This window comes from Schistocerca serialis, chromosome 3, assembly GCF_023864345.2.
Source record: "Schistocerca serialis cubense isolate TAMUIC-IGC-003099 chromosome 3, iqSchSeri2.2, whole genome shotgun sequence".
Taxonomy (NCBI): Eukaryota; Metazoa; Arthropoda; class Insecta; order Orthoptera; family Acrididae; genus Schistocerca; species Schistocerca serialis.
The window spans coordinates 388,690,029-388,715,626 of NC_064640.1; the positions used below are offsets into that span (position 1 = coordinate 388,690,029).

General features: G+C 40.5%; 1 pseudogene; it reads right to left on the reverse strand.

Moving 5' to 3' along the window:
- Window positions 1-882: 882 nt before the first annotated feature.
- On the reverse strand, window positions 883-1,052 carry LOC126472225 (U2 spliceosomal RNA; annotated as a pseudogene).
- Between the last annotated feature and the right edge of the window lie 24,546 nt (window positions 1,053-25,598).

Genomic DNA, 25,598 nt, shown 5'->3' on the forward strand with positions numbered 1-25,598 from the left:
GATAGTAATGACTACATATATATATATTCGTTTAAACTGCTGCAAGAAAGAGTCCACTGGGATGTGTTTAGAAACACTCAGTGTAACACGTAGAAACCATCAGAACATGGACAGGGCACTCTGTGAACACATACACTTAATCCACGATCCACTCCATGACAATCAGCAGCAGAAGTTCCGTCTTTCTTGATAAATAAGAAACAACATTCTTCCATGAATTTTGTGTGCCCGTAAATGGATCTAGTGACATCTTAAAAGGTAGACTAAATGTACATTTACATCTATATGCTTACTTCGCAAGCCATTATACATTGTGTGGTGGAGGGTACCCTGTACCACTACTAGTCATTTCCTTCGTTATTTCCCTCCCAAAGAGAGCGAGGATAAAAGACTGCACATATGCCTCCTTAGGAGTGCAGTGGTAGAATCCTTCGGTGATCAGCTTCAAATGTCGGTTCTTAATAGTGTTCCTGGAGAAGAACATCGACTTCTGTCCAGGAATTCCAATTTGAGCTACCAGACGAGTGTAATCCGACTACTGGAAAAAATTACTTCCATGCAAAGTGGCTCTCAACATCAATTTAATTAGTTACCTTATCAATTTGATATCAGTGACGTGATGCCTGGCAGGTGCAAGCGAGAGCTAGAGTACCACGGATATGACTTGAGAGTCGGAGCGGGAATCAGGCATTTTTTCGTTGCAATGAGATCTTGCAACAAAACTTCAGCCTCCCACCTACTTACGGACACATGACCATCGAAATTAAATTAGCTATATTACCGAATTTATGAAGTGATATGTAGTATAAACCTGATGTTTACAATTTCTCTGTGCTGTTACGGTAAGATACTTTGCACGTGACAAAGCCTTTGCTTACTTTAAGAGAGTTAGAAAGTGAGGAAGCATCCAGTGACAGAGGTAGAGCATGCTCTTAGCACTCCATCTTGAAACTGAAATGAGTTTAATATTCTAGTCCTGTGATGCAGGATGTAACAGATATTAATCCGATTAGAACAGATTTTTTACCTAATGAGAAAATACTTCGAGGAAACATACCCTATACCATACTGTTACAGGATTTTTACAACAAATACGGGACTTTAATCATGTGAAAACACGTGTAAGCCGTGATTTCTACAGTCTTGGAAAATAACTCTTATAAAAGGGAGAAATCTACATTTTGCGTGCCATATTCAAGGTGTATGGTCAAGAACATCACTGTCTCACATTGGGTACACGGGGGAGAGTCTATCTTGGAGTGGAATTGCAATTAGAACTATACATGGAGGCCACGCTTACTTGTCTCACAGTGCATCGCGGCTGGCGGCACGAGTGGCCACGACGCTTTGGAGGACTGGAAGCCGCGGATTAGTTATGTAGAATGCCCCGATCTTTCTGTTCTTGTCTATGGTCACGGGGGCAAGTCCCGGAAGCGGCACTCTCTGGGTGACTGACGCCCAAAGTAAGTAACCTGTATGCTGGGTGATCGGCGACAGAAGCGGACGTGTATGTTGCGGGAGTAGATTTAATATGACAGATGTTTGCGCTGGACCATTATTCCCCCATGTAAATTTACCAGTTTACTTCTTGGTGACAGTCTCTGCAAGCTCTGATGGTTTGGTATGGCCTGCATGTGGATGCTGTGCAATGTGCTTACGGCTGCCAGTGTGACCTACAGAAGTTTCCATGATCTCCGACATCTTCTCGGGACAACTACTACAGAATGGATCATGGTTTAAGTGTATGTGCTACAAAGTGCCCTGTCCATGTGCTGACGGCTGCTGTGTGTGGCGTTGACTGCTTTTTAGTACACTCCAAATGACTCTGTCTTGCAGCAGAAAGGTGGAGTGGTATTTGTTTAAAGAATTGTGGATTTGTTTTTATTACTAGTCTGTCATGTGACATGCCCTTCCCCCTCCTTCTTCTTCCTAGTGTAGAGGAGATAACCAACTTGGGCATTCTATACTGTTTTAAAAAATACACTTAGCAGATCTGTATGTGGTCGAGAATTACATAAACATGATGCCATAAATCCACTGCAAAATTCGAAATTATAGCTATAACTTTTTACAGCATTGCTTCCAATTGCGATGTCAAATTCATGATTGATAAATTTACTGTTTCCAATACTAATATTGTGAGCACATGGCCATCAAACCCATGAGCCTGTCTCCTGAAAATTGTGTAAGAACATGCAATCAGCTGAGCTGAAATTTGAAGTTTTCAGTTACATCCAGTGTAATAGGTTTCTGCCAAATGACCTCCCTGTGCCAGTATAATCAAACAGGATGCAATGAAAATATCATGAAGAGGGAGGAGTGGGATTTCGAAACTGGGCAGTTGTGGGATCGAATCCTGCCAAATATACCAGTTCTAGTATTCACTAATAGGATCCAAGAAAAAACTGACTGCACGCAGAGGGTATCAATTTAATTAACTAGTCAATCAATATGATAGATTGAGAATATTTCCAAGACATCCACAGCTGGGGATTTTCCAAGTATCCGCTAATTTGTTCAGGACAAAAGAGGGGTTCCGCACTTACGTTTAGTGAAAAAAATACGAGCTTACGGAATATCGGACCAGGTTTGTGATTGGATTCAGGATTTCCTAGAAGAAAGAACACAACATGTCATTCTTAACGGTTCAAAATCTGCAGATGTAGAGGTAATTTCGGGAGTACCGCAGGGAAGCGTGATAGGACCTTTATTGTTTACAATATACATAAATGACTTAGTTGACAACATCGGTAGCTCCGTGAGGCTATTTGCAGATGACACGGTTGTCTACAAGAAAGTAGCAACATCAGAAGACTCGTACGTACTCCAGGAGGACCTGCAGAGGATTAATGCATGGTGCGACAGCTGGCAGCTTTCCCTAAACGTAGATAAATGTAATATAATGCGCATACATAGGGGCAGAAATCCATTCCAGTACGATTATGCCATAGGTGGTAAATCATTGGAAGCGGTAACGACCGTAAAATACTTAGGAGTTACTATCCGGAGCGATCTGAAGTGGAATGATCACATAAAACAAATAGTGGGAAAAGCAGGCGCCAGGTTGAGATTCATAGGAAGAATTCTAAGAAAATGTGACTCATCGACGAAAGAAGTAGCTTACAAAACGCTTGTTCGTCCGATTCTTGAGTATTGCTCATCAGTATGGGACCCTTACCAGGTTGGATTAATAGAAGAGATAGACATGATCCAGCGAAAAGCAGCGCGATTCGTCATGGGGACATTTAGTCAGCGCGAGAGCGTTACGGAGATGCTGAACAAGCTCCAGTGGCGGACACTTCAAGAAAGGCGTTACGCAATACGGAGAGGTTTATTATCGAAATTACGAGAGAGCACATTCCGGGAAGAGATGGGCAACATATTACTACCGCCCACATATATCTCGCGTAATGATCACAACGAAAAGATCCGAGAAATTAGAGCAAATACGGAGACTTACAAGCAGTCGTTCTTTCCACGCACAATTCGTGAATGGAACAGGGAAGGGGGGATCAGATAGTGGTACAATAAGTACCCTCCGCCACACACCGTAAGGTGGCTCGCGGAGTATAGATGTAGATGTAGATGTAGTGTGGTACATGACAGACGCTTGCTGGGCAGGAAGTAGCCACTTGAGAGAGAGAGAGAGAAAGTATGTGTTTTGACATGGATTGCTCAGGTATCAGTTTCAAAGAGTTGCCGCCACCTGGTGATTTGTCTGACACGAAGTAAGCAGAGGGACGAGGGGGTGGAAGGAGGTGACTGGAGGGAAGAGGGTTGGGGTGGTTGCTTCTATCATCCTCCTCTGCCTGTGGTATTCTGAACTAACTCAGTCAGTATCTGCACAGCAGGTTGAGCACATAGAGCAGATGCTTCCACTGACGTGTTGTGGAAGGTGTGTGTTTGGGAGCAGATTGTGTAGGTGCTGCAAGCAGAAGCAACTACTCGAGGTGGGAATTCCCCAGCAAAGGAAGCTTCTGCAAACAAAGGGGACCATGCTGTGGGGTGACGTGAGTGCCTAATGGTCACAAAATGTAGGTTGCGTCGACTGTCACAGACAGCAGAACTCTCTGAGCACTGATTACGTAAGGTGTAATTTCAATATTGATTGACAGTCTCTAAACCTCAGTGTAGTAATACTGGGCGATGTGCACTTAATGGTGGATGGCCGGTGTCATTCACAGTGTGGTCTAGTGTTGCAGGACCAGGACACCACGGCTTCCAGCGGCCACCACGTTGTGTAGCCACTGGGTCGTCTCGAACATGGTGTACCATGATGTAGGCCGGCAAAGTAGCCAGCATGTGGGCACACAATGTACCAGTCAGCACACCCCCAATACATTTGTCCTGTGGGCGGTGTGAAGACATGATTGGAAAATTTATAACAGTGTAACTATGTGTGCTATGTTATGTTGACGTCAATTTCGTGATGGTAATCCTTGCGTGATCAGAAAAAGCGGTATATTTACTTTCATCTTTTTAATGTATTTTACTAGACCTGTATCTTCTGAAACAGCAAAGAATGACGTATTTTTCCCACCAAATAAAATGGAGATCCAACTTCTGCAAATTGAATGTTATCAATAATTAATATATTCTTTCCTATGCAGTTGACATTGATTTGAATTTACTGTTGTGAGATATTTCCTCTCCAGAACAGACTGAGTTTTTTTCTCGCCTATTTTCAGGTGGGAGAGGGAGGGGTCACGGCTATTTCCCATAGGGCAGGGGTTAATTAATTTATTAATTTAATTAATTAGTCAATTAATTTTATATGAAATGTATGCTTGTCTCAGCAAGGGGATTGCCCAGTGGGGTGGGGGAGTTGGAGAGGGAGAAAAAGGGGAGGGGGTTTCTCAGAGCGATGTATTGTCTCCAGTGGGTCATAAATCAACCTCAGAGTTCATAAATCTGTTAACGAAACAATAGGTTAAGGGTAGCGGTAGGAGGATCATAAATCAAACAAGTTTGGTCCTTAATGTGTGCCTCCCTAACAATACATCTCAGAAATGGCTTTGCCCTACCATTCTCCTCTAATATTCAGCTTTCTTCTGCAGCAGCACATTTCAAAATCTTATACTCTCTTCTTGTATGAACTGCTTATTGTCCATGTTCCGCTTTTGTAAAAGGCTACATTAAAAAAAGACAAATACACAAAGAAAAGTTTTTCTTAATACTTGAATTTACATTCAGGTAGTCATCCACTCCAGTTTCGCATGGGTAGCACTAAGTATCTATGTCCAAACGACTTGTCTGGCACAGCAGCAATAGGTTATAAACCCAAAAGCTCCCTCATGAATCAGTTTGTCTGTTATTGACAACTATATCATAATCCCAACAGTAATTTCTAAGATTAAACTTCACACACAGACATGTACAAGAGTAATGCTGTGCTTTTTGATGTGTGTATATGTGCCATAATGTATGCATGCTGTACTCATAATTTCTAACCTACCTGCATGTAAGTGCAGTGATGTCGTAATCCAAAATGACAGCATCCAAGACGGCGGCGGTGAGATATTCAAAAGTGTGTGTATATGTGCCATAATGTATACATGCTGTACTCATAATTTCTAACCTACCTGCATGTAAGTGCAGTGATGTCGTAATCCAAAATGACGGCATCCAAGACGGCGGCGGTGAGATATTCAAAAGTGCAAGATGATGGTACTAAACTGGTTGTGCTACTGGAAAACTTTAAAAAATCCAAGACGGTACAACAATTTCAGGTGTGTTTTGCGAGCCCTGTGAGGCCACAATCCAAGTCAGTGCCTTGTTCAAAAGAATCCAACGCAACCTGCATAGGTTAAATTGCTGAAATGTAGAAAACTATCTGAACATCCTGAATTGTATAAGTTGGCATTATGATCCAAAGCATCCAAACGACCTAAACAGTTTAACTTGGCACCATGATAAAAAAGTATCTGAAAGACATTAACTGCATAAATTGGTGTCATTTTCGAAAGTATTTGAATGACCTGAATTGCTTAACACAGATATGTAAAGATATTAAGATTACTGGTTTAATTTACTGTATTTATATCCCTAAAATGCCCCCCTTCCCCCCCCCCCCTCCCCCCCGCATGGACCATGGACCTTGCCGTTGGTGGGCGGGTTTGCGTGCCTCAACGATACAGATAGCCCGTAGGTGCAATCACAACGGAGGGGTATCTGTTGAGAGGCCAGACAAACGCGTGTTTCCTGAAGAGGGGCAGCAGCCTTTTCAGTAGTTGCAGGGGCAACAGTCTGGATGATTGACTGATCTGGCCTTGTAACACTAACCAAAATGGCCTGGCTGTTCTGGTACTGAGAACGGCTGAAAGCAAGGGGGAACTACAGCCGTAATTTTTCCCGAGGGCATGCAGCTTTACTGTATGGTTAAATGATGATGGCGTCCTCTTGGGTAAAATATTCCGGAGGTACAATTAACCACCATTCCGATCTCCGGCCGCGGACTACTCAAGAGGACGTTGTTATCAGGAGAAAGAAGACTGGCATTCTACGGATCGGAGCGTGGAATGTCAGATCCTTTAATCGGGCAGGTAGGTTAGAAAATTTAAAAATGGAAATGGATAGGTTAAAGTTAGATATAGTGGGAATTAGTAAAGTTCGGTGGCAGGAGGAACAAGACTTTTGGTCAGGTGCATACAGGGTTATAAATACAAAATCAAATAGGGGTAATGCAGGAATAGGTTTAATAATGAATAAAAAATAGGAGTACGGGTAAGCTACTACAAACAGCATAGTGAATGCATTATTGTGGCCAAGATAGACGCGAAGCCCACGCCTACTACAGTAGTACAAGTTTATTTGCGAACTAGCTCTGCAGATGACGAAGAAATTGAAGAAATGTATGATGAGATAAAAGAAATTATTCAGGTAGTGAAGGGAGACGAAAATTTAATAGTCATGGCTGACTGGAATTCGAGAGTAGGAAAAGGGAGAGAAGGAAACATAGTAGGTGAATATGGATTGGGGCTTAGAAATGAAAGAGGAAGCCGCCTGGTAGAATTTTGCACAGAGCATAACTTAATCATAGCTAACACTTGGTTCAAGAATCATGAAAGAAGGTTGTATACATTGAAGAACCCTGGAGATACTAAAAGGTATCAGATAGATTATATAATGGTAAGACAGAGATTTAGGAACCAGGTTTTCAACAATAAGACATTTCCAGGGGCAGATGTGGACTCGGACCACAATCTATTGGTTATGAACTGTAGATTAAAGCTGAAGAAACTGCAAAAAGGTGGGAATTTAAGGAGATGGGACCTGGATAAACTGACTAAACCAGAGGTTGTACAGAGTTCAGGGAGAGCATAAGGGAACAACTGGCACGAATGGAGGAAAGAAATACAGTAGAAGAAGAATGGGTAACTTTGAGGGATGAAATAGTGAAGGCAGCAGAGGATCAAATAGGTAAAAAGACGAGGGGTAGTAGAAATCCTTGGGTAACAGAAGAAAAATTGAATTTAATTGATGAAAGGAGAAAATATAAAATTGCAGTAAATGAAGCAGGCAAAAAGGAATACAAACGTCTCAAAAATGATATCGACAGGAAGTGCAAAATGGCTAAGCAGGGATGGATAGAGGACAAAATGCAAGGATGTAGAGGATTATCTCACTAGGGGTAAGATAGATACTGCCTACAGGAAAATTAAAGATACCTTTGGAGAAAGGAGAACCACTTGTATGAATATCAAGAGCTTTGATGGAAACCCAGTTCTAAGCAAAGAAGGGAAAGCAGAAAGGTGGAAGGAGTATATAGAGGGTCTATACAAGAGCGATGTACTTGAGGACAATATTATGGAAATGGAAGAGAATGTAGATGAAGTGGAGATGGGAGATATGATACTGCGTGAAGAGTTTGACAGAGCACTGAAAGACCTGAGTCGAAACAAGGCCCCGGGAGTAGACAACATTCCATTAGAACTACTGACAGCCTTGGGAGAGCCAGTCCTGACGAATCTCTACCATCTTGTGAGCAAGACGTATGAGACAGGCGAAATACCCTCAGAATTCAAGAAGAATATGATAATTCCAATCCCAAAGAAAGCAGGTGTTGACAGATGTGAAAATTACCGAACTATCAGTTTAATAAGGCACAGCTGCAAAATACTAACACGAATTCTTTACAGACGAATGGAAAAACTAGTAGAAGCCGACCTCGGGGAAGATCAGTTTGGATTCCGTAGAAATGTTGGAACACGTGAGGCAACACTGACCCTACGACGTACCTTACAAGAATGATTAAGGAAAGGCAAACCTTCCTTTCTAGCATTTGTAGACTTAGAGAAAGCTTTTTACAATGTTGATTGGAATACACTCTTTGAAATTCTGAGTGTGGCAGGGGTAAAATACAGGGAGCGAAAGGCTGTTTACAATTTGTACAGAAACCAGATGGCAGTTATAAGAGTCGAGGGACATGAAAGGAAGCAGCGGTTGGGAAGGGTGTGAGACAGGGTTGTAGCCTATCCCCGATATTGTTCAATCTGTATATTGAGCAAGCAATAAAGGAAACAAAAGAAAAGTTCCGAGTAGGTATTAAAATCCACTGAAAAGAAATAAAAACTTTGAGGTTTGCCGATGACATTGTAATTCTGTCAGAGACAGCAAAGGACTTGGAAGAGCAGCTGAACGGAATGGACAGTGTCTTGAAAGGAGGATATAAGATGAACATCAACAAAAGCAAAACGAGGATAATGGAATGTAGTCGAATTAAGTTGGGTGATGCTGAGGGAATTAGATTAGGAAATAAGACACTTAAAGTAGTAAAGGAGTTTTGCTATTTGGGGAGCAAAATAACTGATGATGGTCGAAGTAGAGAGGATATAAAATGTAGACGTGGCAATGGCAAGGAAAGCGTTTCTGAAGAAGAAAAATTTGTTAACATCGTGTATAGATTTAAACGTCAGGAAGTCGTTTCTGAAAGTATTTGTATGGAGTGTAGCCATGGATGTAAGTGAAACGTGGACTATAAATATTTTAGACAAGAAGAGAATAGAAGCTTTCGAAATGTGGTGCTACAGAAGAATGCTGAAGATTAGGTAGGTAGATCACATAACTAATGAGGAGATATTGAATAGAATTGGGGAGAAGAGGAGCTTGTGGCACAACTCGACTAGAAGAAGGGATCGGTTGGTAGGACATGGTCTGAGACATCGAGGGGTCACCAATTTAGTATTGGAGGGTTGCGTGGAGGGTAAAAATCGTAGAGGGAGACCAAGAGATGAATACACTAACCATATTCAGAAGGATGTAGGCTGCAGTAGGTACTGGGAGATGAAGAAGCTTGCACAGTATAGAGTAGCATGGAGAGCTGTATCAAACCAGTCTCAGGACTGAAGAAAACAACAACAGATATGTAAGTTTTGTTAGCAGCACACAGTGTTTATTTCAATGTCATTTGCATGTCTAAAATGTCTGTCAACAATACATGCATACACTAACAATAATGCTATAGCTTACGGTAATTCCACACCTAAAATGTCTGTCTCATTTATCAAAAATATACACATTACACTACTGAACTAACTTACAGGTAAGGCTCCACTAGACGGTGAGGTAACTTTGATCTCGGTCCGACAATTGGTGAAAGGCACCATTAGAGGCATATGTGTTTGTAATACTGTGGAAAAAATCTTTGTGCATTTTGATAAATAGTAAAAACAGTTTTTGGTTTCCTTTCCCATTGAAAGGTGCACTTTAACTTGTGAATTAGATCAGTAGCGCCATGGGTGTTTTGTATTGTTAGAGAACAACTTTTTACGTACCTTCATAAATAACAGAGCCAATGTTTGGTCACTTGTAAGTGTAGTACATTGATAGAATTTCTCCCATTGCGAATTGCAGCTTAACTGCTAAATTAAATCAGTAGTGTCACTAAGCCAACCATATGTAGTTTCTACTATTGCAGAACAATTACGTTATATTAATACTGGCATGTGTGTTTTATACTGTTGTAGAAGAAATCTTCACGTAATTTGATAAATAGCACAGATAATTTTGTTTTGATGGAAATACTGACTCTTCATTTGTGATCATAGATCCGCATGGAACCTTCCCCATCATTGTCTTTGAGCCAGTAGTGTTAAGTAATCCAGAATGTGGTATTTGGCGCATTTACGAGCTATACTTGCATATTACGGAAAGATTCACTTTAAGTGATACTGTCGATCAAAAATCTCATCAAACTGCTCCATTTTTAGGTATGGTTTGTTGCGCTAAAATATCGTAAAATGTGACAGCAATGACGAAAATGCTATATACGTATTGATAGTTTATTATTAAAATACAGTCTGTAAACCTTTCTAAACAGCCTGGTCAGTAAATGTCGCAGCCTTCCTTTAAATTTCGGTTTTGAACTCTAGTGCAATATAACCTCTGCTAGGTTCAAGATCAAAATTAATAAAAATGCTATATTAGCCTGTCGATACCATTAATCACATTTTTCTTGATGCGTTATCTTCTTCCCCTACAATTATGCTTGGACAGGCAATGAAAGTTTGTTTTTGTATCACTAGTAACATAGCTCAGTTTGGCTTAAGAGGAAAGATCAACTATTACTACATTGTCTGCTTGGCATGTTATTTTTGCCACAAGAGTTTCATGGTGTTACATAACTATGACACTGACAATTCAGACATGGAAATACGAACGTGGCACTTAGATTTTAGAGTCCACAGTCATTTTTAGGCATCGAGTTTGTTAAACTGTAAGTTACAAAATAATTGCACTCGACCAGTTCCAGACACATTATTTTGGCTAATAAGTGTTTTTCAGAGTTGTAGAACGACAATGAAAACAATTTAGATGTGAAAATACTCAAATTTGGGCTACATTGTACCTTGCACCAAGTGTGCTACAAGGGTCAAAGTTTGTTCATTGTCAAATGAAGCTTAATCTATAAGTTAGATCAGTAGTGTCACATGTATATCGACAGATATTTTAGACGTGGAAATACTGTAAGCTACATCAGCGTTGTCAATATCTTTATATGATTTTGACAGACTTTTTGGAGATATTAATAAACATATGTATACATATTGCTCATGTAGCTTATGTATTTTTAGTAAATAATTCAGGCATTATAGATGTGGAAATACTACCAATTTATTTACCTATTTCTGACAAACATTTTTGATATGGAAATACCATTATGTAAAAGTTTTAGATCACTAGTAATCTCAATATCTTAACATATGTTTGATAAATAATTGAGATTGTTCAGATATCTTTGAACTTGGTACCAATTTATGCAATTCAGCTCGTTTGTGTGTCTTAGAATGTATCAATTTATACAATTCAAGTTGTTCTGATACTTTTGAACATGGCCTCAATTTATGCAAATCGTATCAGTAAGATATTTTTGAACATGGTGCCAATTTGAAATGTGGAGTCTGATGGGCTGTAAAGTGTAACTGAACTAGTTATACCATACTGGATTTTTTTTTTTAATTTTCCACTAGCACAACTATGCTAGGCCCACCACGTTTCAGTTTTGAATATCCCATCATGAGCATCTCAAATTACACCATCTTCTATTGTGACGTCATTTCCTCTGCATGTAGTCAATATGCACATGTGATGTCATGGATGCTTTGCTTATATAGTACAGTATGTACGTACTGTGAGCGCCTAAAAGTGCACAAGAAAGCTTCTTGACCTACTACTATAGATGTATTGATTTGGTCTTGCTTTGCTGCTACCTGGAGTTGCAGTAGCTTTTTACCTTACTGCTCTTTCCGCGAGATACGCAATTCTCTGTAGCTTAGCAGTTCGTAGTACGTATCATTGCCACAAGATGTCACTCCAAACGTCAACTAAATATAAAATAAACGTCAATACATATCTTACGCTTTCATCATTACTATAATTATGAATTATTTAAACATACCTTCCTCCTGAATTAATCTGTCTTTTAGTGAAAACCATATCAAAATCCCTATGGTAGTTCCTGAGATCAGCCTTCACATAGAGACAGAAAAACGCAGCAGGGGACTTCAACTTATAATATGTATGCATAGATGTTAAAAAATTCCTCTCTTTTAGAGCCGTTTTCCCTGCTGCAGCCAGTCTGCATTTTACGTCCTCTTTACTTTGGCCTTCATCAGTTATTTAGCTGCCCAAATTGCAAAACTTACCAGCTACCTTTAGTGTCTCATTTCGTATTCTAATTCCCTGAGCATCTCGTGATTTAATTTGAGTCCATTCCATTATCCTTGTTTTACTTATTTGATAATGTTTATCTTATAACCTCCTTTCAAGACACTATCAAGTCCGTTTAGCTGCTCTTAGAAATGCTTTCTGTGTGCGTCGAAATTACAATATCATCAGGAAATCTCAAAGTTTTAATTTCTTTTCTCTGAATTTTAATTCCTTCTCCAAATTTTTCTTTGGCTTTATTCGCAACATTGTCAATGTACAGATTCAACAAACCTGTCTCACTCCCTTCTCAATCACTGCATAGTTTTCATGCCCTTGGACTCAGGTCTGCTTTTCTTTAACCTGTCTTCTAAAGTAAGTCGTAGGATCAGTATTGCCTCGCGTGTTTCTATATTTCTCCGTAACTAAAGCTGTGCCCGAGATCATCTTCTATCATTTTTTTCAGATTCTTAGTAAACCATTTGTGTCAGTAATTTACAACCAGTGCTCATTAAACTGACAGTCCAGTAACATTCATGTATGACAGAAACTGCATTCTCTGGAAACTGAAGTACTACAGTTTTCCTGAAGTGTGAAGTTATTTCAAATGACTCTTATATCTCGCACAAGAGATGATACAATTTTGTGATGTTTGGGTCACCCAAGGACATCAATAATTCTGAGAGACTCTTCATCTACTTCCTCTTCCCTTTGTATGAACTTGTCTTCTAGTTCATTTCCCTTGTAGTTAACAGATTAAGTAAATGTTATCGATTTATAGATACTTTATTCGTTTTTGTGCCTGCCGTACATTCTTATCCTCAACACAATCTAATTGAAGTCTACGGTAATCATCATATTATTTTCATTTTAAGCATTTACATTCATCGTGATGCAATTACGAAAAACAATCGACAAAAATCTATCCGTGTTAACTGAACAACGGTATCGTTTTACTACATGCTCACAGTGACTTATACAACATATGTGTTGTTAATTTTCAAACAGTTGTCATTTATTCTTCACTCTAAAGTACACATTTTGATTACATGACATGTTTCAAACTCTCTGGATCATCTTCAGAGCTAAGTAGTTACTTCAGCAACCCATCTCGTTTTGTGAAAAACTCATGTCAGATTACTGTGTTGTGCCACTGTGGTCAGTTGCATCTAACAAAGACAAGGCGGGTTTCTGATACGACTACTTAGATCTGAAGATGATCCAGAGAGAGAGAGAGTCAAATACGTTATGTAATTAAAAACATGCAGCTTAGACTGAAGAGCAGATAAGCGTTGTTTTAAATGTCAATAGAGTCGCTGTTTCTCTCGAGACGAATATGTCGGCTGGAGTTGTTAATTGCATCTTTCCGTACTATTTATTAGTCCTCTCTCTTTTCAAGTCAGCTCGATATTTTTCCTTTCTACTGATTTATACTGGCGTAGGATGAGTGTCCCAAATGCTGCCTCTATGTCTAATATAGTCCATATGTGCTTTTCAATACGCACGCCATATTTGTTCTCATAAACTCAGCGTACAGGTTTGTGGTTCCGCTTCACAGTGCCTGCATTGATCTCCTTGTCAGTGGTAGTCAAAGCACTGACCGAGTATGGAATATTCGGACCATGCTCACAGTGTTTTAAAACTCCGTTCCAGCTTGATGGCGACTACGTAAGTATGACACAATCTTATTTCAGTTGATACTATTTCAAAAGGCTTTGAACGGAAAACCCAGAAGTATGAAATTTTTCAAAAGAAGTCTTTTCTTGATCTTCTAGTTCGTTGAATGAGTGTGCTTACTATCGCATGTAAGCGACGAGAGCAATATTTATATAGTAGACAATTTTCTTATATCTCCATTAGTGTTCCAAATGTTTTATTTCAATTTTGTCACTTTAATTCTGGAAGAGCATTACATTTTCAATAAGTAGGGCCACTAGATAAGGAAATGCAATCATGGTGCAGATAAACTCTGCAGGCTAATTATTGTGCTCTTCAATATAAAGAAATGCGCAGAAAATTGAGAAAACTCTTTAATGAAGGTTAAAGGTTAATAATTAAGGTTAAACATTAAACCCAACATCAGAAATTGTTAGAAAGTGGAAAATGAAATAATTTCAGGAGAAATCAAGAAACTCGAAAATGAAACAGTACTGACATTAGATATATTAGTGATTAAACCTTGTGTAGAAAAAATACGTACTTTACATTACTCAGAGTGGTTCATGAATCATATGGCTTTCCAACTAGATATAAGGAACAATTTTCCACATCCATTTTGTGAAGCAAACTACATATGTGTTTGAAAGTAAATGCCTTCATTTCTGAAACAGAATTTAGTGTTGTCAATCAAAGCTTCCTAGGTCTTTCAAGAGTTTTGTTCTCAAGGTTAACTGAACAAAACAGGAATTTTTTTCTGATTTCTTTGTGGGGTAAATTTGTTGTTCGCAAGTTTTCATCATGAGGGATGAGAAAAACTCCATAAGATCTTCACTCGCATGTCAGCTACTCGAAGATACTCCTGCCCCCCCCCCCCGCTCCCCACCCCCCACCATTCGTCAAGCGTCAAGCTGATTCTTCCCATACACCAAATGAGTTCCATTGCAGAGTTCCATCAGTCATGATGGGTTCGATGTGATCTCTTCTGTCAATGGATGAAACATTTATATTTGAGTGTAAAGCCTCAGTCGAAGCTCTATTATCGAAAAACCACTGTCCTGATCATAAAGTTTAAGATGATAAATTTTGTGCCGTGAAATCATAACATATTTGTGTTCTTTCTCCACACAGTAATCGCAGTGGAGGTCTCTTGAGTCCTAATTATGTGAAAATATGGATAGTTGTTTATAACATATGTTTCGTTTCCAGCTTCATCTGTCTCAGCTGCCCCGATTGTGTTTTATTCGTGCTGTTCTCACTAATTTCTGTACTTTGCCAGCACATCTCTCATATCCTGTAACACTTGTTTTTCGCTGAGATAACTGCAAAAACATTATAAGACACATGAAATTGATATGAATAATCTTTTTCATTTTTATTCATAAGGAAATAATGCACAGTCACAGATTATATTTTATAGCAGGTACGACAAAGACAATCTTGATATGCAGAATATATGCACGGCGGGATCCTTAAGAGCATGCCTGTCTCCAAAATTAAAATCCCAAAGTTGTTACTTTCACAGTCTCAGCTATATATTTTAAAAATGGTTAGCTTCAAACTTTCAGTTATCATTTTCAGTTCTGAGTAGTCAAAAATCGTGATGCGTCAAAGTCTCTTAAATTAATTTTTTATAAATTATTTTTGTAAAACAATGATCTTGAGAGCTTGAGGCCGGTGTGGTGGGCTTACTTTTGATTTGACAATAGTTGAATTCTTTTATTTTATTTTTTAAATTTACTAGTAACGATTTGTACTCAGGTCTCAAGATTTCATTAAATTATCGAAACTTATCATTTATTAGAAATGCAAATGACACTGTGAAAATTATTATTTTATAAATGTACAGTTCCGGTGCCTCTCGCAAATAAATGTCGTCCATTATCAAAATTAAAACCACATGAAACAGTAAAGATACGACGTATACAATTTAAACTGCACTGATAGCAACTTCATTGGGAACTGATTGTCAGTTTACAGACAATGTAACAGCAATATAAGGAGAACTGCACGCATTGTGGAATGAACAGGGCATCATTATTTCATTCAGTGTTAGGATATGGCCACGTAAATATGAGTAAGCGTGGTCTTACTGCGGAAGACAGAACGCCAAACGAACGGCTGTCGTAAGGCCAGTCACGCCTGGTGTGCAGTCGTCACTCTGACTTTGTGTACGTAGAAGTGCACGCACACGTCGTAAATCACTGGTTCCACAAAACGCGCAGCAGGTAGAGAAGATCGTAAAATCCTTCGGTGTGTATTTCCAGAGCCACTCCCATAAACACAACAATCTATTGAGCCTTCACTGTATTTTGAGACGTTAGCGACAAGCAGCTCAAAGAGGTCTGGCCTAAAAGTGTAAATTTCTTACAGGTGACTGATTTGGCATCGTTTGCCATAAATGTCAATTAAGCTAACAATTTTGCTTTTGCCTGTACTTGGTTTCCGTCTGGTGAGGTGCACTTCAGCACTTGATAGACCAGACATGGGCCACCTTTGGTGACACGTGTACCTGATTCACATACCTACTTAAGCTTGCGGGCATCGGCGACACGGCAGCAGTGCTCCTAGAGCATAAAGTCAAAACTTTAGCGGCCGTGACATTAACATTTATGGGGTAGCGCACCACTGTGAATATCATCTCTTTCGCGACACGCCACGCCAACAAATTACGACACAGTACAAGCGTTTTTGCGACTACACGAAGATTATGTTCATCCCATCTTCAGATCTTTACAGTTATTCACGCTTCAGGAGCATTGTTTCTTTACTTACGACGTTTCACAATAGCTGTCTTAAGAACTTTCCTTGAAAAATTCTGCAGTGCCTAGCTCTCTCGAGTTTCTTCAGCGGACCGGATTGAAGCCAATCGCTTGGCCGGCCGCCAACTGTCCACAGAAACAGTAAACTATCAACTTGCGCTAACGGCATGGCTAACGTGTCGAAAATAGCCACTTGTGTTCTGAATTCATGATTACCTCTATTATTTTCGTATGGAGTATCAGAACATATACATCCTCATATACAACTAATTTACAGTTTAATGTTTAAATTAGACACCCACATCGCAGCACCCTGTGTCACTTTACCCAAGTCTTTCAAAGCGTGGAGGGGCAGTTCTCCACACTATGCCTCGTTGTCTATTCTTCCATTCTCCTCTCACACGCATCACTTTTACAATAACCTTGATTCTTCAAGATGTGGCCTCATATCCTTTGCCCCGTTCGGATACAGCTGAGTCTCGAACATTCGTGACGAGGAAGATCCAACCCTACAACTTTCACTTTGTATTTTGAATTATGTGGGATATCTCGAATGGATGTTCATTCAAACGTTCTTCCAACTTTTCGGTGACGTCGGGAACGTGTGTGGCCCGAAGATCGATCTAAGGGAGATAGTGAGACTTCCGGCATATAGCTGGTGGATTCTGGGAAACAAAGTTTGGAAATGAATACTTATGCGACTCCATCTTCTTAAGATCATGCACGTTCCCTGCTTTTCTTATGAGAGCCGGAGTGGCATATTGGACAGAACAGGCAACCACTCAGTGGGAGTAGACCTGATAGTGCCAGTAATACTCCTCGTGGCCTCATTCAGACGTACATCTCTCTTAGATGTGTGGACGCTGTTTTTCCATGCAGGGCTACAATATTCATCAGCTGAGTACACAAGTGAAATTGCAGCACTGCGTGGCGTATCTGAATTTACTTCCCACCTTCTTCCGGCTACTATGTAGAGTAGTTTTACCCTTGAGCCAAGCGTCTTTGACAGTTACGGCAGAATTGTTTAAAAGACAGTGTCCGATCGACGATGACGTTCACACATTTAGGGACGTAGTTATAGGTAACTTCGACACCTTCAAGTAACATCTGTAACTTCCTGTGTGCTTCTTTGTTACTGCAATGATACACTGCTACCTCTGTTTTACTTGAATTTCATTGGAGTCTCCATTTGAGAAAGTACTCGTTCAGTATAGTGAGGTCACTTGAAAATGTATTGGGTTCATGAATAAGTTCGTAACGTTTCTTCACAAGTACGACTCATATAAATGACGGAGACTTTAGTCGTCAATAATACACTGAATCGCTGTGTATACAGTCACAGACGGTGCAGTGTGGCACAAAAAAGGCACCTACCAGACTCTCTGCGTTGGAGGGCCGTCGGAAGAATGGAAGCAGGACATTCTCAAACTGATGTGACCCGATGGCTTAATGTGAATCGTTTTGTTGTTTCTCTGATGTGGTGACAATTTATAGAAACCTAAACTGTATCCCGAAGACCAGGACATGGTCGACCACGTGTGATTTCCCAACGAGAGAACCGTTATTTGGCTGTAGGGCACGACGGTACCGCCTTAGTACTTCACGGAAACTGGCATCTGACCTCACAGCATCCACTGGACGAGGTCAGCCTCATAGAGTACGGCTGCTTGATGTTTTCTTGGAAATGGAAGCTATTGCACGTATGGCTGGCCTGCTCGCTCTCCCGATTTGACTCCCATGGAGCGAGTCTGGGATGCACTAGGGAGACGGGTTGCACCACGACAGCATCCACCAACCACTTACCAAGACTTGCGAGCAGCTCTACAGGAAGCATGGGCGTCATCGCCTCAACATTGAGATTGAGAACCTCATTCACAGCATGACCTGTCGTTGTCAGACCTGTATTGTTGCCAGATGTGGTCACACACCACACTGAGCACGTTAACCAGTTGTCGGAACGTGTTTGCAAAGCCGTTAATTTCGAAAAAACTAAGAAAATTTTTGTCTACCGTTATGCACGTTGCAGTTATTTACGTTCTCTATTCATTACATTGTATCTACTTTACTATCACCTGCTCGTCCTGCTTCGTGGCAAAATATATGTAAACTTGCAAAATTTCCGTTTATTGTTTTAACTTTGGACACCCGTGTATATTCTCCTTCACTATTAACAACTGTCTGCCAACGCTGGGGTAACTTTTCGATTCCACGACTGTAAAAATCACGTGGTTTTAAGATAAGAACTCGTCGAGACATGTTTGGAGCGCATTTATATCCGGAAATGAAGTTCCTTGAAGGTCGTTCGATATAGTGCGCGAAAAATATGAAAATCTAAGGGTGTAAGATCAGGTGAATAAGGTGGGTGCAGAATGTCTTCCCAGCCCAACTCCTTTATAGTGTTTTAGTCAGTCAAGCAGAATGATGGTGGGCTTTGTCGTGGAGTAGCGTCAATTCACGCAGTCCTCCTGGTCGATATTCTTGGGTCGCATCTGCAACACATCTCAGCGCTCGTTGACAATAAATGTCAGCAGTGATGGTTACATCTCGAGGAAGCAATTCATAGAACGCCACATCGTCGCTGTGCCACCAGGTGCATAACATTATCTTTCGTGGATGCACGCGAGTCTTAGTACGGAGAGTTGTTCTTTGTTTTGGTTCAACCATTCGGTTTTTCCTTAAGTTACTATAAAAACGCCATTTCTCGTCACCGATAACCATCAGGATAGGAAAGGTCAGTGTTTTTTCACGAGCTAATTATATAACGAGCAAGAAGAGATGCACTTATGGCTACCCGCTCGTTTCCGTGATTTTGGCTTAGAAATTGCGGTACCCATACACACGATGTTTGAACCTTCCCCGTTGCATGTAAATGTCGCACGATGGCAGAATAATCACAGTTTATCACATTTTCCAGTTCTCGAGTACAATTCCGTGTATCATTGTGGATTAATGAGTTTTAATGAACTTCACCTAACTCTGAAGGTCCTTCTGAACGTGGAGAATCACTAATGTCAAAACGATACTTCCTAAAACAAGAAAACCATTTTATTGCCATGTTCTGTCCAATGGCATTATCCCTATACACGGTGCAAATGTTTCTGGCTGCCTCCGCTGCTGTCACCCCTCTATTGACCTCAAACAGAAGAATATTTCGGAAATATTCCGATTTCTCCACTTGGTACTCCACCTTCTATCGTCCACAGGTCCACTCACTGTCTCCAAATAAGAAAATGATAATATGTTAACTCAAACAACAAGAGTTAGCTGCATATAAAAAATGACAATAGACAAACAAACCCATAGGAACTGAAATGTCAACATTCAAAACAAAACCGCTACGAACGTAAGCACCAACCTAATACGTACTTTCAGAGTGACTTATGTCTTTGTTCTGACATATTAATGACAGGTAATCTGCGTACTGGACTTTCTTGGAGCCGGTTAATGACATTTGTGGATATTCAAATTAAATATAATGGGAGCCAGAACTGATCCCTGAGGCAGGCCATTGTTCAGGCTGTTAGCTTCTCCATTCAGAAGAACTATAAACCTTCAAGCAGAGAGCATGTTTTTGAGTTAACTTGCTAGCTTCTGAAGAAGAATTACATCAAGAAACTTGAACATCAACCATTCTCTCCATGCTGTATCGTAATCTGCTGTCAGATCGACGAAATCTGAAGCCGTTTCTAGGTCCCTTTGAAATCTAAATTCAACCAACGTTGCGAGCGCACCAGCTTGAGATTTTTTTAAAGGCACCCTGCTCGATTGGATTATTTTGTCACTGACCTCTTGGATGTGGTTGCGAATTAGCCTCTCCAGTAATTTATATGTCGTGCTAAGTAGGCATCCAGGCCGTTAATTAGCCTTATGACTTCCTTCTTTGCGTGGTTTCAAAACTGAGGTTACTTTATATTTCTCAACCATCTTTGATAGTGTTCCAGTTCGCAGTGTTTCGTTAAATAACTCTAGGACCAATTGTTTCGTTCGGGTACCTACAGGCTTAATGAACCCCGAGGAGCACTCCATCAAATCCAACAGCTTTATTTGCCTTCATACAGTTCAGAGCTGAGGTGAGTTCATGTATGTCAAAGTCACGTCCATACTGAAGGGGAGGTTCCAAACAAGATCTCTTTGCGTATAACAGTTTGTTTTCACAATTAGTCTGCATCAATTATCATGTTTAATTTTTGAAACTTTTGTTAGTCGGGCACTAACTGCGTTATTGTTTAGATGTGCGTTTCTTCTTCGTAAGTATGGATATGTACCAAGTTTCCTTATAAGTGTGACGTGTCCATTGAGCATTTAGAAATATCCCTGATATGCTATGAGATCTGAACGGATCAATTCCCATGAGCTCATGTGAAATGAAAAGCGAAGTCGTGCAACAGATAACTAATTAAATATCTGAATTAAACAATTGGACACGGGTGACCCAATTATATATGAAATATGAATACTACAACACAGTGAGGTATATTGATAAAGGTTTCCATCAAGCTACTACATGAAACTAAAGGTCACTATAACAGTCCGACTTTTTGCAATGTGCACTAATGTGACTTCAGCCTCCGTATTAACAATAGGAATGGGACAAAAATCGGTGTCCACGAGAATTGCCAATGATTACTGAATAAGCTGATGGCCTAAAGAAAAGACCCATAAAAATATGTACAAGTACCAGTTCTCTCGCCTAAGTGCATGTTGAGTAGCTGGCTGTATGGATTAATTAAAAAAACGAAACTTGGTTGTGAAACAGGTAACGTCGCGGTTCCGTCGTCTCAACGTACGCAAATGTGGCCCCTGCTTACAACTCTGCTTATATTCAGGTGCAGGGCATGACTGCAGTAGTGGCTCAGAATACAAAATTCAGCCCCGGCATCTGTGTTCAGATCTAAAACAAAGGTGCACTCTGTCCGCAGTCCAAAGACGAAGTCTTCTTCCTATGGAGATCTGAGATAACGACTCTATCACGACCTGAAACGAAGTGTCTTTCACCTCTTCTCCAAAAAAATTAGCTGGTTCTGCAGCGCCGGAATCTGGGTAGCCAACAGCAATATACTTTCCGAATTCTGACCAATGAAAAGTTTACAACATGGCAACAACTTCCCTTCTCCTAATGAAACTTCCATGGTTAAGTAATACTGCTCAATTCTTTCTTAGAGTGGAACAGAAGACGGAAATTCCCTCTCACTAAATGTTTGTTTTAATGCTTAATCCAATAGAACAGGCTGCACATCCACACCCGCAAGACTCCGCCACTGCTATGAAATTAGCTGTCATGAGCCAACCATAAGCATTGTTACAAAATTTAAGCATCAACACCTGCAGCCTCGTGTCGCCCATAGCGCTATGTCCCATGCTGAGTGCATCATGTTTTGCTCGTCCCTCTGCAGAGCTTATCCTTTCTAAAGGGCATTCTTTTAGCTCTTCACACAACGAAAGCTTGCAGCGAGCCGGGCACGCTTGGACGGACGCCCCCACAGCGACCACCTGCGGATTTTACATCTGTCGAAAAACAGCACTCTGTTACCTGACTGAGTCCTGGCTTTCAACAGAAACATTTTAATCATCTGTGTGCTGTCCTCCTCTCTGAGCTCTTGTTCATTCTCATAGCCAGCTAACCGCCCCAATTTACCGAAAAACAGTACAAGGACCTGCCTCCATACAAAATTACAGGAAACAGTAATACTTAGATTTGCAATTAATTGTATACATATTTTCTTGTAGCATTAATAATTTAACTGGATTAGGTATACTCATCTGGATAGTGATTAATTAATATGGTTACGGTACAATTTTATCAAACTGTCCCATAACATCATTCCTTCCTCGGTTTTAAAACTGATGCTTATGAACTTGTACTGGGACTTGTCTGTAGCACAAGCACATCAAAGAAATTTTTCTTTGGCATGGGATATATTTTTTTTCATATTTCTTGGGGGCACTTAGTTAACCCGTTTTGTGGCACAGATTATGGTATGGACTTGGACACCCTGCTGCCAAGAATACGACTTAACGTTCACATTCACATTTAAACACAAGCCTCCACACAATTACTCATATTCGCGGGTGTGAGGGAAAATTTTTATTTGGATTACATGTAAATAAGGGAACACCAGCTCACAACGTTCTGCTTACACTTACTGTTTACTTTTACAACAGTCTAGTGAAAAGGAACTGCCTTAAGAAACTCATACACACTCGAACGACTTGATGCTCAAACTCACTCACACTCAAAATCATTGAACAGTTACTTATTAGACATTCACACTTACTGTATTATAATCGCAAATCATTCATACTTTTATATTTTATACCTATCAATATTATTCGTCATAACAACACTATACATAAGGCACTTATAAATACATTGACGTAGTGACATTTGAACGTATATGCACATAAAATAAAACTTTGATCTTCAAAACATTATAAAATACGTCTGTGGTCTCATTTCTACCACTACCTGAAAAAATTTAAGTACAAGTTTGTAAAACATTGTCGTTAGTGTGACATCTTATCTATACAAAATAACACTGGCATGTTTAATATACATTAAAGCTATTTTCACACAAAATAACAAGGCGGTAAAATATTATGAGGTTACAGAACTATACAACTTGCTGTACTGCTGATGGTGTGTCTTAAAATGTTTTTGTCTAATAAGTCGTTCACTCGAAACTGTTTTTGAATATTTCAGAATGGACCTATGGGCCAGTTACTATAAATACATTCATACAGAAAGCCATATACACACACACACAAAATTAAATATGTTCCTGAAAAGAAAAACACCATTTGAAAACACAGAAACACACTAAATTCTTTCAGAGCAAACACCCACTCATCAACACATGGATAGCTTAGATGGAAATTTCGATACGAAAATGTCACCATTACAGACGGGTTGAGGTTGAAACAGTTTTTACCGTTCATTTCGTGGAATCGCATCACGATTTATCAACCTGTATTAAAACTTGATTTGGTTTATATGTCCCTCACCTCTCTTTTGGTCAAAGGGCTAGATATAATTATTTTTAATCTCCATAGCCTGTTTGCAATAATTTATTCTTCATGATTGCAGGATCTGACGGATGATCAGTGTCTTAATTGTATTAGTATGCCAACGTGAATGGTCTTTCTGGTTCGTTTACAAGAATGCATCAGTGAGTTGTCTAGCAATCTTTATCACCACACACAAGATAATGAAGTGAAATCGTTAATGTCTACTACATGGGTGCAATCACACTTGTGTCAGTTGAAGATCGTTTTATCTGCACACCAGTGTAAAAGTTCAAGGCGAGTGTTACATATGATATTTGTTGTTGTGACGTGGTGTCAACTTGTAGCGGCAGGATAATGAAAAAGTCTATAGTAGACGAGTGCAATCCCCACACAAATTATTCCAGATCAACCAGGAGTCTATCTGATTTTACAGCTGTGGTAAGAGTTGATGTTCAAAGTGTAGCATTTTGCCCTGTCGGCAGCTGCCAGTTTTGGATGTTTCAAGAATTACTGGGCGGTAATCTGCTGTTGTGGAGTTGTTACGGGCGATTACTGATAAGCATCGGGAGGCAAAAATCCCTACTGTATGTAACTGTGACGCCAAGTACTCGTTCTGGGTCAGAAGCCGTGAACCTGTGGTGTGGCACGCACCGTCTGGGATGGGCGTTTTTGACAACCATGTCCGAGCGGCTAGTGATTAAAAGCGTGCCTCCAGGTAGGACTCCGACTCATGATCACAACGGTAGACAACCCAAGGCCCCCACTTTCCCGCTGCTAGCAACGTGGTCAGCTGTGCCAGCAGCTTGTTCGCACTCCATTGCCCACGTTGTATCTGTCCTCAACCAGTGTTATATAACTGCATATCAGAAATACAAGATTAAACTTTACGGAATAGCTATGACTTAACATTATTTATAGATCCAGAAAAATGTTTATTCATCATGAATTAAAATTGACTGATGTTTTCACCGTTTAACTTACTATAGAGGGTGGAGAAAAATTATATCACGAAATTTTAACACTGGATAGCTGATGCCGGTAGGAACCAAAATTTCGAATGTTGTGTAGGTCGACAACACACAATTTTTAAACTACGGAAACTTGGCGCCACGCGCTCCGATCGGCCGCGGGATTGCCCTGTTGCCGGATGCTTTGGACAACGCATGACCGCGAATACTTTGCCTACCGGAGACCGCGATGTATCGAAGGCGGTCCGCACGCTCGGTGGTAGCGCGCCAGCCTTCCACTCTGGGAGCCTGGGGGCGAATCAGGCGGGGTCCCGACACATCCATTGTAGTCTCATGATAAAACGTACCGGGAACAAACCCGTCAACAACTGTTAATTCGCGTATAGAAAGTCTTTTACAAATTGTGTCAGCCCTGAAAAGAGCATTTTTTTGTAGCGAGGACATAGTTTACTTAAAGCAGGTGCTCGAACTGGCGACCCTCTGACGAGACACAAACTTGGTAACGTCGAACGGTGTTGTGCCGAACTCTTTTAAGGATTCCTGGCATTGCCCTGATGTAATTGGCGGCATGTTGAATGCGGCCCATTAATTCCTCTCGTTTCTAGGTGGTCCGCGTCCGGATAGGTGGACTAGAACCTTGAATAATCCCCACAGGAAAAAGGCCGGTGGCGTGAGATCTGGTGATCGAGGGCGCCATGTCCTACGAGCACCTCTGCCAATTACCCAGCCGTCGAAGAGTTCATTTAAATATCTGGGCACAGCATGACTGTTATGTGCGGGTGCCCCATCATACTACAAACACATGCATAGCCATATGTTCAGGGGAACATCTTCCAACGGGCCGGGTAAAGTTTCTTGCAAATAGTGAAGGTAATTTGCCCCAGTAAGTCGAGGAAGTAGACAGACTGATGGTTAACCGCAATGCCTGCCCAAATGTTGAGCGAAAATCGTTCCTGGTGTCCGTGGACGTTCTCTGGTGTGAGGATTTCCCCTTGCCCAGTAATTACCGTTTCGAGTGTTGTAAAGGCAATCCAGATGGAAGGTACACTCGTCGGTAAACAAC